This window comes from Ochotona curzoniae, unplaced genomic scaffold (assembly GCF_017591425.1).
Source record: "Ochotona curzoniae isolate NIBS_2020 unplaced genomic scaffold, NIBS_Ocur_1.0 contig_2754, whole genome shotgun sequence".
NCBI lineage: Eukaryota > Metazoa > Chordata > Mammalia > Lagomorpha > Ochotonidae > Ochotona > Ochotona curzoniae.
The window spans coordinates 28,210,094-28,225,098 of NW_024465582.1; the positions used below are offsets into that span (position 1 = coordinate 28,210,094).

The 15,005-nt window shown below is 40.0% G+C and overlaps 1 protein-coding gene across 7 annotated transcripts in view; it reads right to left on the reverse strand.

The window, feature by feature from the left end:
* The window catches only part of PDE4D (phosphodiesterase 4D), a 1,371,497-nt gene that overhangs the window by 199,824 nt on the left and 1,156,668 nt on the right, over positions 1-15,005 (reverse strand). The gene's annotated exons all lie outside the window — the stretch shown is intronic.

Here is a 15,005-nt window from a genome sequence, read left to right on the forward strand (position 1 = left end):
ATCTCTTTGTCTCTTTCTCCGTTACTTTAACTCTTTTTAAAAGAAATCTAAAAATTAAAAATATTTTAGGTGGCTCCCCTTTTAAGTTAAAATCATGAAACTATAGTTTCAGACAACAAAATGATGTAAAAAATTTGATTCCCAAGAGCATTTGCATAACCAACTTACATTTTCTCATGAATGTCATTAAAAGACATTATTTGTTTCCTCCCACCAAAATCACTTAACTAATTAACTATGTCACATTTATGAATACAAATGAACCACAGAATATTACTTCTTAAGGGGGAATCTAAATTTATGATTAACTGGTTTTAAAAAAAACCAGAAATCCCAGGAAATGTGTTTCACATTGGTGTTAGATTTGCCCAAGGATATGGGTTCTCTGTATACTTGGGGTTTTAATCTGAAATTAGCTCTACTTTTTTTTTTAAGATTTATTTATTATTTTTATTGAAAAGGCAGATCAGATTTACAGAGAAAAGGAGAGACAAAGATCTTCTGTATGTTGTTTCATTGCCTGAATAGTCACATGAACTAGAGCTGAGCTGGTCCAAAGCCAGGAGCTTATTCCAGGTCTCCCATGCAGGTGCAGGGTCCCAAGGCTTTGGGCTGTTCTTGACTGCTTTTCCAGGCCACAAACAGGGAGCTGGATGGAAAGTGGAGCAGCTGGAGCAGGAACCAGCGCACATATGGATTCCTGCAACTTGGAAGGCAAGGGTTTAGTCGTTGAGCCATTGCTTGTCTTTATTTGCAAAATCCTAGGAAATGAAATTGCTAGTGGAATAATGCCAATCTCAGACATGAGTGGAAGTGATTCTCCTGTTTGAAGCTACAGCTTCAATACATCAATACTCTAATACTCTATACTTCAATACTTCAATACTCTAATCTTTTTAACTCCAACACTTCCATTAAAACCACCAGGATGCAAATTTGCACTGCAGTAAGACTTTCCGGCACCCTTTTTTTTGGTTGAGAATTTCAAAAGATAATATGGGGTAAACTGAAACTGTCTAGTATGGAATCAGGAATCAGAAGTCTTCCAAATAAGACATTTTCAATAGCAAACACCCAGCAACACCTGTGTACAATCATACTGGTCTATTCAGCACTGCTGTATATTTTTTCCCCATAATGCTCAATATAGTTACCAGGCATCATGCCAAAATGTTTGCCTACAGTTGAAGCATACAGTAGTAATTACATTCCATACTAGCATGAAAAGAAGAAACTAAATTACCGCCCTTTCCTCAGTTTTAACAAAGAAGCTACTACTATTCTACCCTGACAGATAAAAGAATGCTCACCTGGCCATTTACAATCATAACTTTATGAAGGCACAGCCAATCTAATGCGTCTTTTCCCCCTTCTTTGACCCTCATTGTAACTTTTTATAAATTTGAACAGTAGAGGCCCAGCGCCGTGGCCTAGCAGCTAAAGTCTTCACCTTGAATGCCCCGGGGATCCCATATGGGCACCAGTTCTAATCCCAGCAGCTCCACTTCCCATCCAGCTCCCTGCTTGTGGCCTGGGAAAGCAGTGGAGGATGGCCCAAAGCTTTGGGATCCTGTACCCGTGTGGGATACCCGGAAGAAGTTCCTGGTTCCCGCTGGTTCACTTCACAAGTGGCCACAATGGCCAGAGCTGAGCCAATCCAAAGCCAGGAGCCAGGAACCTCTTCTGGGTCTCCCATGTGGATGCAGGGTCCCAAGGCTTTGGGCCGTCCTCGACTGCTTTCCCAGGCCACAAGCAGGGAGCTGGATGGGAAGTGGAACAGCTAAGATATATGAACCAGCAAGCACCCTTATGTGATCGTGGTGCATGCTAGGCAAGGATTTAGCTTCTAGGCTACTGCACTGGGCCCTAGGTTCTGCTCTGAAACCCTGCAATCCCACATCTACAATGTACTTATTAATGCCAAAGGAACATTGACAACACTGCTGCTGTGGTAATGTTGCTCTCCGTGGCCTCAGCAGCCCAAATGGGCACATGCTTGAGTCGCAGCTACTCTGCTTCTGATCCAGTTCCCTGTTAATGTGCCAGCGAGAGCAGCAGAGAATGGCCCAAGTGCTTGGGTCCCTGTGCACACATGGGAGACCCAGAAGAAGCTCCTGGCTCCTGGCTTCGGTCAGGTTCAGCTCTGACTGTTGTGGTCCTGTGGCTGATGGAAGATCTCTCTCTGTAACTCTGCCTTTCAAAAAACAAAAAATAACACTTAAAAAAAAACCCAATGACTATTCTTTGGCAAATTCTCATCTCATGAAGATAAATCACTGAGACAATGTTTATTGTCTTCTGTTTAGAAGACACATATAAATGCGAAAACACGATATAAAAAAATCAGAACTAGCAACAAATGGCTTACAAAACACATTACAAAATAAAACAAGTCTCGGGGCTACCTAATGGTGTTTGTGTTTGGCAACTGTAAACAAAACAACTTCTGGTGTAATAGCTCTGTTTGAGACCTAGATTAACATTTCCATAAACAGAAACAAACCTGTGAGGGTAAAACACAAGTTGATGAATATGTGTCTTCGAGGAAAAAACACATGGAGATGTTACATATAAAGTACTTTCATAAATAAACATTGACACATAAATATCTATGCATGTATATTCCATATAGTTAGTGTGTGTCTTTATAGCCATAGGAAGATGTTATGGGCTTCCATTCTTTACATATAGCTATTTTGATTTTCCGCCTTCCATATTTCTTCTTTTAAAAAAGACTTACTCCTTTGAAAGGCAGAGTTAAGGATATAGAAGAACAGAGAAAGAGAGAGAGAGAGAGAGTCCTTTTTCTGTTGCTTCACTCCTAAATGCCAGGGGCAGTTGGGCGTGGGCAGCGCTGAAGCCAGCAGTCTGAATCTCCAGCCAGGTTCCTGCTTGAGCAGCAGCCCAAGCATGTGGGCCATCTGCCACTGGTTGTTCCGGGCACATTCGTAGGGAGCTGGATTAGAAGTGGAGCAGCCGGGTCCCAAACTGGAACTTACATGGGATGTTGGCCGCTCTGCCTTCTATGTGTCAGATAAGGAATCAAAAAGGAACCGTGGGGGAAGACTCACCTCCATGCTTATTACTATTGTTGTCATTTCTTCCCTATATGATTCCTTGGAAAACCCTATAGAGAACATACGTTCTGTAAACAAAAAAAATTCTAGGCTAAATTTCACGATTTAAAATTCTCACCTAACATAAGAAGAAAACAGTTACATTAAAAAGTATTTTAGTCTTCCGAAGTGTAAAAAATTTTCTCACAATTTAACTTTTAAGAACTAAGAAAACATTGTAGAGTATAAATACAACCTGCTAAAAATGGGCAAAGGTCTTGAACAAATATTTTTCAGAGCAAGATATGAAAAAATAACAAGTCATATGATCAGGTACTCAGGGATGTTAGCCATGAGGGAAACAAAAATTAAAACTGCATTGATATAGAATGTTTATAAACCAACCAAAAGACAAAAGGAACAAATGTCAGGATCGTTCAATGGAGAACACAGGATCATTGTACATGGATGATGAGCATGTGAAGCAGTATCAGACACTATAAAACTACGGAAAGCAGTTATAGGGGTTTATCAAGAAATTAAACATCGAGCTATCATATCATTCATCCAGCAATTCCAGCGCTATGTGCTTGCCCAAAGAATGACATGGGTGTGACAAAAAGGTATCTGCAGGTCCATATTCATTGCAGCAGTATTTTCAACAATCAACATACAAAATCAACCTAAGTGTCTAGCAACAGATACATTTATACAGAAAATACGCATGCGTTCAATACAGAATCCCTGTGGTTGTTGCAAAAGAATGAAATCTCACCATTTGTAACAGCAGGAACGGGCCTGGAGTACATTTTGCTTAGTGAAATAAGCCAGGTACAAAAGGACAAATACTACACAACGTGGCATATATGTGGAACCATTAAAAATACAAAGTGAACTGGAATACACAGTACAGCAGTACCTCGTAGGGTCTGGAGGTAGGAGTGTTTGGGAGATGCTGGTTCAATGTTACTGTGATAGGAGAAAGCAGATCCAAGGATCTGAATCCTAGGTGGGCGACAGTCTTGCACAATATAATTGAAAACTGCTACAGGAATAGAATCTAAACAAGCACATCTGTTGTCCTTTGTTTTTCATCAATAACTGAAGTGAGAGGATGCCTCATTGTGGGTTACTGATAATTAGTGATGGTGAAGATAGATAGATAGATAGATAGATAGATAGATAGATAGATAGATAGATAGATAGATATTGTTCTGTTGGTTGTGGAATGACTTTCTTTGTTACCGAGTTATTATTCTGATCTTTAATACCTATCTTGTATATAACTTGTAAAGAAAATAATATCAGTCAGTAGAGAGACATCGGAACACCCATGATTATTTTATACAACCCCACTCACAACTGAATAATATTCAGCCAGAAAAAAAAGGGATATTATTTCTTTTTCACTAAGCCATGGGAGTTTATTTCATTCTATTTTATTTTAACTTCATTTTGAGAGATTAAAACTAGTGCCCCCCGTCCCTCCCTCCATGCACGGATCTACTTCCCACTAGCTGCATAGTCTTAGGGTTTAATGACAGGAGATGGAAATTTAATCCAAATCTCTCCTGTGAGTAGCAGGCACCCACTCCTTCAGCCATCACTGGTGACTCGCAGCCCTGCACTAGCAGGAAGCTAAAACCAAGAGCTAGAGACGGGGACCTACCCTATGTTCTCTGATGTAAGGTCCAGACATCAAAGCAAGCAACTTAACCAGTAGTCTAAACACCCATCCTAACAGGGAAATCTTGTCATTTGTCAAAACATGAATGAATGACCTGGAAGCCATTATGTTACGGGAAGTAAGAAGCATGGAGAAAGACACACATCACATGAGCTTACTCACATGTGAAGTCTAAGAAAAAGTTATCTATTGGAGTTAGACTATACTGATAGTTACCAGGGAGTAGAAGGGAGGGTGGAGGTACAGGCAAACATTGCTGAATCGGGACTAAGTTATGGCTCAATAGGAATAAAAAAAAAGTTTGGGATTCTCTTGCTAATAGAGTGATTAGCAATGTTAACATGCTGTGCATTTATTTTCTAAAATACAGAAACTAGAATATAGGATTTTGAATGTCTTCCACATAAAGAAATCTTCATATTTGTGGATACAGATTTATCCTGATTACACATGGTATACATGGACCAAATATGTATTTATGTATCCCATACACATGTGTGATTTTTATGTGAAATTTTTTTTTTCAACAACAGTATGCAACATGATGCCTGGTTGCAACAGAAAACCTTCTCATTATGTTAATTAGTATGTGCAATCATAGATGCTAATCCCATTTATAGTCATACTGTATACAGCATTGAACATAATAAATACACACAATTTGTCATATGCACTTTAAAATATAAGTGCATTGAATAAAGAATTAAGGCTTGGGCTTGATTTTTGACTAAAAAAATTCTCTGAACAAAACTGCACCTCATTTTTTTTTTGGCTCATGTGCACATCTTGCTCGTTAAGGACAAGCACTGGTGGTCACGCAAATGTACTCAGAGTCTATCATCGCCACACAAGTGGAAAGTTATCTACTCTGAAAAAGAATCGATTTATCAGTCATAAGATCAAAATTCAGGCTTTATTAGAGAAAACAATGTCAATCTATGTCCTCAAATGTATTGGTTTCTTACTGGCAGAAAAGATCATCTGTGTTCAAAAGTATCTTAGAAATCTTTCTCCATTTTAAATCAATCTTCATTCATTTAAAAGTACTTAACCTACGGTTGTGGCTTAAGCGATTTTGTTTCATGAAAACCAAGGCGGGGAGGGACAGTTCCAGCAGTGCTGATGTCAAGTGTGACGGCCTGTAGCTGGGCAGGCCAGGCTGAGTCTGACCCAGGGGGAGGAGGAGCGGGAGGGGAAAGGGCTGAGTGTACACAGGCGAGCTTTCACAAGTGCCCTCACTCTGTGTTCTAGGAACAGGCTCTTCTTTCACAGGCTGTCTTCTGTGCCAGGCCTGCTCCTAACGTCAGTGGCCCTGTCCTCTTGGGTTTCCTCCAGAATGGGTTCCCAGGGGAGAGATTTATGGAGAGCTAACGCAACTGTTTTAAAGGTCTGCCTATGGCCAAACGATTCGGGTAGCTTCAAAGGAAAGGTTTGATCAGAGAGAAGAGAGACAGTGATTGTGCTTTCTGCGTGCCTACTATGTGCCAAATAGGATGCTTCATCAAGCAAGCACATTCACTTCTGACAACTCCACATGGCCATGAGGCTCAAATCTCCTAGCCAGATAAGGAAGAAGGCTCTAAGAACTCAAGGAACTCGGGACACACTCTTGGCAAGTGACACAGTTCAGTGGTTTCCAGGGCCAGCCTGAGCTCTGGAGCTTACTCAACAGAAGGCGTTGCTGATGCTTTTCAAAGTGAGAGCAAGTATGAGCCTTGGAGGGAAGTCTGTAAAATGCTAAACACCATTTCTTAAAAAACTCTCTTTAGTCTGAAGCTACACTCTTTTTATTATAGTGAAGCTCCTTTTCCAAAATTAAATGATTGGTTATATGGATGAGAACATTTTTGTTAATGTTCTTTGTCTTTCTAAGGAAGGAGTCAAGAACCCTCAATCAGTCATCGAGTATTTTTTTTTAATTGTTATTGTGTCATGAAATCCTAAATGTATAGAGATGTACAGTATAGCTCTAGTTAAAGCCAAACTTTTAAAACTTCATTTTATTTCCAGCTTGTTGCTTTCTCCATGCCCCAATGGACTCAGAATCTTCTAGAAGCCACGTAGATATAAATATTCTCGATTCTAGAACAGCGCTGTTTAATAGAAAATTCTGCAGTCTTAGAAATATTCTCTATGTGTCATCCAAAATGTTCTCCACTAGCCACAAGCACACAAACAGAAATGTACCAACGAATGATGACTAGCCTCGGTGGTTACAACAAATGCAGTTTGAAATGCGAAAACCTACAGGAGGAAGGAATTTTGAGACAAGGTACATGAGGGCTGCATGGAGTCTTGTTCTCTCTGGGAGAGAGATATAGGGAATTAAAAGTTTGGGTCTTGCAATTATTCACATTTTACTAGGAGACAATGCCACTTGCTGAATGGTTTCCGTGATTTCCTGTCTCATGGTGACCTCCAGCATTTCGAGAGAAGTGACAGGCTGAAGAAAATTTCTGAAGTCTGCAGAAGGTTTGCTTTCTCTGTGTTGTAGTGGGGTATCTTAAGCTGCTTCCTTGTTGTAAGACCTGAGAGAGGTTAGTTAATATTCCCTAGTATATCTTTTCTGAAGAAATACATCAAACCAATGTTCCAGTACCGTGATTCTGTTTTGTGTGTCTCAGAAACCACTACAGGACACATTGAGAACAATTCACTAAGGAGCTGGGACTCATAGGCAAAATCAACATTACAGTGATCAATGTGTAAGTGAAAACACATATTTGTAAGGGAATCTCAATATCGCCTAGTGGAGTCTTCTTTCTTATAGAGAATGATCAAACTTACAGAAATGCATATTTCAAACAAACCTTTGTTTTATTTTCATGGATCTATGTTGCTTTCAGATGGTAGTCCGAGATGGAGGACATGCTATTGATATTTGATGAATGTGTGAAGAAATACTATATACTTGAAATTCCTACAGTAATTCACTCTTATGGAAAATGTGGTGGAAAACACATCGGTCATATGCAATGAAAACCAACTTTCTTCTTGAAAGATGCCACTGTCTGCTTTCTTCCCACTATGTACTATCAAGATGTAAATTTCAGAAAACTGTCTATCGTATCATATACTAAATATGATTCTGACTTTATTCTTTCAAACCTGGAGGAAAGGCCATTCAAATAATAATTAAAAAAAAAAAAACAGTGAGAACCAGCATGTGCATTAGCTACAGAATTGGAGACTCTCATGAATGGCCATTTGCCTTTCACAATTTTCAGAGCAGAAAGAACCAATTAATTTTTCACTCTGATTCATTCATCCAGGGCCTCACTTCCCTCTTTGGAGCAATGTCCATGTCACTGGGTTAGCTCTTTGAAGACAGTCTTCCCAATTTCCTAATACTAGTTAGTTTAGTTTACATGTAAATTGTTCCTGGAGCCTGTGTTCTTTGGGAGACACTGGAAACCACACAGTGCTTTACTTAGGACAACTCCAACTCACACTTGAGCACAAGTATCATCTCTCATGGGATTGAGCGATAACAACTTTTATGAGTAAAAAAAAACCAATTCTTCCTAAATTTTTGAAAACTGTAGATGTTAGCCCTTATGGAGTATTAAGTCTGCAGTCAAGGCATAACTGCAAAATCAAATATTAAGAAGCTTCAATAATTCATCCTCACACTGCCTGTTACTGTAACACATGGAGTTGAAGAAAACTCAGGTTCCTGTTTTTCCCAGGGTTCTCTTTCCTTTTTATCTCATCGAAAGGCAAAGCTACAGAAAGAGAGAGGGAGAGAATGAGAATGAGATCTTCTGTTCATTGGTTCACTCTCCAAAAGGCTTCAGAAATCAGCGTGTAGAACTTTACCCAGTTCTCTCTAACATGTGTATGGCAGGAACCCAGGCCATCTCCCACTGCTTTCTCTGGTGCTTTAGCAGAGAGCTGAATTAGAAATAGAGCAGCTGGGACTCAAACCAGCAGGCTATAGGATGCTGACAGCAGAGGTACCAACTTAAGCCACTGCATCATAACACAGGACCCTCCGTTTTATGTTATGCTCATTTTTTTTAAACAATTAAAGGTAAAGGGCAAATACTGGGGAACATTGTGGACATTAAAGAAATCAGGAAAACTGTATGCTATAAGGGTGAGTTTCCTTAAAATGTAACTGAATTACAGTAGAATTACTGTAGGAATAATGAATTACTACAATGATTGGTCAATTTCTATTTCATTTTCTAACTTTCACAAAAAGGGAATCAAACTTTTCATTGTCCCTGAGACTTCAGGCCAAATGAGGGTCATCAAAAAATTGATGGAATGTGGAGGTGAGAGAAAAATTTATTTTAGCGCAAAAGACTGGAAATTCCTGGATACTTGTTTAATAACACATTTTAACAAGCCTGAAGATTCCTCACGTGCAGTGACCTCAAGAAAATGATTGTTGTACCAAAGTAAACTTGCATTTCAGTTACACTTTCCATTGTTGTTCAAGTCTTATCATATCAATGACTTTGGCCATGATAATCACGGGATATCAGTACGTACAACCCAATTAATTTGCTATGGTAAATGACTTAAGTAATGTAACAGTACCCCTGCATGTAAGGCTAACTCACTGAAGTGATACATTCAAATTGATTGGTGAAGCTAGAGCTTAGCCTAATAATTAAGATGCCTGTACCTCAGCTTGGATTGCCTGGGTTCAATTCCAAGCTCCATCGACAGACTCCAGCGTCCTGCCCTTTGGGACTTTAAAAGTTAGTAGCAAGCATGGATCAAGTAGGTGGGTTCCTGACACTTAAATGCAAAAACCTGGATTTTGTTTCCCCTCTCCCAACTGTGATCCTATCACATCGCTGGAGACAGAGGCAGGGGTGGGAATCTGTCAGTCCATTTGTCTCAAATAAATAAATATACTTCCATGATTTTAAAAATTGACCATTTTTTACCACATAGTATTAAAAACATGACTACTGAAGTCAATGCTGTAGCCAAGTGGATAAATGACGCTTTCTGCAATGGCAGCATCCCACTGGAGGACTGTTTGTGTCCTGGCTGCGCCATTTTCAATCCAGCTTCCTGTTAATGGGTTGGGAACCACCCAGCCACACTGGAGACCAGGATAAGGCTTCTATCTTCAGTCTGGCCCAGTGCTGGCCATTGTGACAACATGGAGGACTGAACCATCAGAGGGAAGCTCTCCCTGTCCTTTGCAACTCTATCAAAATAAAATAAATATCTTAAAAAATTATCTTAAAATGATAAAAATATTTATTGTGTTCATAAAAAGATTAAACTCTCTGGATAATGCACCTCTTTTGTAATTGCCATGAAAATGTCCCAATTGAAGGGAATGGGAAAGTATCAAATAACACAGCTTGGGGATCCTGCACCTGCACTGGGAGACCCAGAAGAGGCTCCAGGCTCCTGGCTTCGGATCAGCACAGCTCCGGCTGTTGTGGCCACTTGGGGAGTGAATCATCGGATATAAGATCTCCTTTTCTGTTTCTCCTCCTCTCTGTATATCTGACTTTCCAATGAAAATAAAATAAATCTTATAAAAAATATAGACACTGGATGATTGGCCCAGCATTTTCATGAGTGTGGTAAGGCCAAAACATGAGATTTATGCATGATCACGTGAGGAGTCAAATGAAGAGATGCAAAAAATGAGAAAAATACATACTGTACAGACTGATTGTACAGTACTTGTACACAGTCTAGCCTTTTAGGTTTTACCTTCAACGTAGTCTTATTCCTTTTGTAAGATGAGATGTGAAGCCACATCTGTAATGCCAGCATCCCATATAGAGCACTAGTTCAGGTTCCGGCTGCTCCACTTTTGAACCAGTTCCCTGCTAATGCAGTTGAGAAAGCGAGAGAAAATGGCCCAAGTATACGGATCCCTTCTACCCATGCAGGAGACCCTTATGGAGTTCATGTCTCCTGGCTTTGGCCTGGTGCCACCCTTGGCCATTGCAACTAATGGGAAATGAGCCAGTGCATGGAAGGTCTCTCTCTCTTTCTGACTCTGTCACTGCTTTTCAAAAAGATAAAATAAATGGGTTTGTAAAAGTGAATTTACCCATTTGTAAACTGGCAATTTCCTTAGGGAATTGCAGCCATAAACTTTTCACAAAGTATCAGTGATTTTACCATTCTTCTACTCAAGCTGAACCGTACATTTGGTATTCATTCTAGCTTCAATATCAACAGAATTCATGTTGCTTTTTTAAACACTCCTTACAAATTGATGCTTAATCCTTAATGGCCCATGCTACATTTTGCTCAGACATGTTCAGAGGTAGATCATGCAAATCAAAAACCACTTTGAATAGTATTTGTCTCTACCACAGTAGAAATGTAAATGCTTTCAGGTTAACACGGAATTAGTAATTCTTTATTCTACACACTGTGCTTTCCCTGAAGCATCCTCATCCAGGTAAAGCAGGCTGTATAGAGTCAGTGTAGAAGGAAAATCTCATTGTCCCAACATGAATATCTAGGGGGAAACGAAAGAGCTGAACATGTCAAGGCATTCATTCTCAACCACTTACGGACTTTGCAACATGAATCAATCTGCCGTTATTGCTTGAATCTGGTCAAGTGAAGAAACTCTTGAATTGGTTTGGAGTAAGATGAAGCCATCCTTTGAAGCGTTTTGTGGAAATGAATGCATAATTTAAATATGGGAGATTATAGGCTTTTCCTAAAATGCATATGCATGCTAATCTTAACAAATTTAAGTGCAGTGTATGAAAAAAAAATCTATATGTCAGTATCTCAAAATCAAGTTGCTTAAACTTTAGAGAAAAAGGATATGTAACTACAGACTTCACTAACTCACTGGGAGCTTCCCCCAGGCTCCACACCAAAGCTATTGTACCTTTGAAGAGGTTGAACTGCATGGCTTTCATTCAACGTAATTGCTTTTCATCTTTCAGGCTATTCAATATTCTGCTACTCTATTCTCTTTTCTGATCTGCATAATGGCTCTCATAAGCCTTTCCCTTGCGTTGCCAGCTTCTTTATTCCTCTCTCCTTTGATTATAGATGGCTACACCCTCTACTTTGAAGAATAAACTGGAGATCATAGGATGTGAATTCTGTAAACATTTTACCCCTCCATCTCCACATTTATAGATTGCTTTTTCATTTGGTCTTTTCTCCTTCCCATTTCTTAAAGAATATAGTACTTTTCCCCCAAGAAGCATCTCTTTACTGTAGCTGATGATAACATGGAGGGGGATGGGGGAAATGGAGGGGCATGAGGGATGGGGGAAGTAGGGGAGACAGTCTTCAAAAGGTCATGAAAAAACACATATTATGAAAAATCACTGCTAAATTGTTTTGGAGCTAAAATAACGCACTAGCTTGTCATTACATGTCTGAAGAGAATTTAGTTTGAGACACTAAGAATGGTTAGATAATAGGTTGTAAATAGTTGGGATCATTGCTTACAAAAATATTTTGAGGGGCCTGGTGTGACAACCAAGCGGCTAAACCCTTGCCTTGCATGCACCAGGATCCCATACAGGTGCTGATTCATATTCTGTTTGCCCAACTTCCCATCCTGCTCTCTGCTTGTGCTCAAAGCCTTGGGACTCTGCACCAGCATGGGAGACCTGGAAGAAATTTCTGGCTTCAGATAGGCTTAGCTCTGACAATTGCTGCCAGTTGGGGAGTGAACCAATGGATGGAAGATCTTTCTCTCTGTCTCTCGTCTCTGTAAATCTGACTTTCCAATAAAAATAATAAAATAAGTCTTTTTTGAAAAGTATTTTGAACTGCATGGAGATTATGTTGAGAAAGTTTATATTTTTGTATTTTTCCATTTATCTTCCAATTCTATTTTCCATGAGTCTTTTGAAGGACCTTCATATTTCTGTCATTATCCACATCTCCATCTTGAACTCTTTTTTTGCTTTGCACTTTCAGTTTCTATCTTTTGAGACTTTGCTCAGCCTTACTCCTCTCAGATCATAGTACCTCCCCTGGAAGCTTCATTCTCCCTGAAGCAGCCTCAATTCTTTCACTCCGCTCCACTCATCAACATTCTTTTTGTTGTTGTTACATCTATGTATTTATTAGAAAGTCAGTTACAGAAACAAGCTGCCATCCACTGGTTTACTGCCCAGATGACTGCGACAAGCAAGGTGGGGCTAAAGCTAGGAACCAGGAGCTTCTTCCTGGTCCCCCACATGGGTGGGAAGGGTGTATGCACTTTGGTCATCTTCTGTTGCTTTTCCAGGCCATTCATAGGGAGCTGGATCAAAACAGGAAGAGCTGGAAATTGATCCAGCACCAATGACATTATCCATTAGCGACTTTACCCAATTGACTGCAATGTTGCTCCCTGCCCCCGCCCCCATCATCAATCTTCTCTACAGACACCTGCACTTGCTCAGATCTCTACTGTCAATCCACTCCTCCATCCTCTGAGTATCCAATCCCACTACTTTAGACATTTTACCCAATTGTCACCCAAAGACCTAGCTGCTACAGAAGGTAGTTGGTCTTGTAATTTCTCCTGACCCTCCAGACTCTTTCTTCTGCTCTTTATCCCTGTCCCTTCTAACTACTGTCTTGTTCCTTTTCTCTGTATCCTGTAAGGCCACCTTCATTAGTTATTCTCTGCCATATTGTCTCTCAGTCCTTTATTTTTCATGTCGACATGATGATTTATTTCCTCATTTGGAGTCAAACCTGAAGCATTCTGTTTGATTCAAGAATTGAGTATTCTCCACTAAGTGTCCCTCAATACACAAACACACACACATATATACATACATACACACACACATATACACAAATACACACATATGCACACGTGCACACAAACACATATGCATATATACACATACACACATGGGCAAGAAGTGTTCTGTGAGCCTCAAGCCTCTTCCCTCTTAAACTTGGATCAATGTCTTCATTCTGATGCCACTCCTTTGACCTAGGCTGTTTTGCTCCTGTGGAGTTTGACGAACACTTCCCTGCAGTCATTTCATTAGGCAAGTATTCAAGTACAGTAATCAGATTGCATTGAAAACAAGGAACACGACCAGGCCAAACCCTGCCAAGGAGATTGCCATTCCTTTACTGAGCCATGATTTGACATGCCTTACATCCTGCAAATGTTATCCAACCTGCTATTTTCCCTACCCTTCCTTTAGGTGAGAAATAATGCCCCTGCAGCACTCTGCAGATGTGTTAAGGTTGTTACATATCTAATGCTACCACAATGCCCTAAATGCCAGACCTCCACTACCTTAGGGAACAAGAGCTTTGACTATGTGCCACAGTTGCTCAAGGAGTGTTTTCATGTAGGTGCAGATGATTAAATCAAGGTTCTGTATGCTGAGTCTGTGAAATTGGGATGAAAATAACACAGAAACAGGGCTTCTTAGGAAAGGAAAACGTTTAACCCAGATGATACACGAGCATCATTAATACAACTTAAAAAATGGTCACCAAGAACTACGAGCTATAAAAATGAGTAAAGCCCCAACTGCATTTCTCAAACCCCATTTAGATCTGTTGCAATATCCCGATGAGATGTTTGGGCAGCAAGTACAGCAGGAGACCTATTGGCCCATAAAGCCTAATTCCTGTGAGAGGGGCTGTCATCTCCTAGTTTTTGATATGATGTCATGCGAAGATGGTGAGTGTTATTAGACAAACGTCCAGATTTACAGGAGAAAAGTAGTGAGACTGAGACTACATAGAGACAAGTCTCTCTCTCTCTCTCTCATACACACACACACACACACACACACACACACACACACAGAATTCACATATTAAGTGAGAGAAAGAGACTACCCAGAAGCTCCCTGGACACTGAAATTCTGTGAATGCTGGGATGTGCTGAGAGGATGAGCTAATGATGTTTATGTGATCTGCAAATCTGCCTGTCAGCCTCACTCACGGAGCTGTGCCACGTCTTAAATGATATTCAAGTCCAACTTACGTGTTCTGTGTTTGCCTCTAGCAATTGCTCTTTAGAATAATCGTTTCATTTGGGCAAAGCCTCAAAGGATCTCGCAAATGACCTGGCAAACAAGTGCCAACTTCTGTGCGTGCATCAGTTGAGATGCATTAAACAAAGCCTTGTAATATCTCAAGGATTTTTCAGAGCCAAGAGCTCGTTCAAATATCAGGAAATAGTCATTGCAGTTGGGTAGTGAAAGCTCAGTCCCATAAGGATTCAAGCTAATGTTTTAAAAGTTAAGATTCCATTAAAATATAATTTGTACTTTTCTGAGCAAACATATAGTAAGGAGACATATAGGTTTCTCATTGAGAGT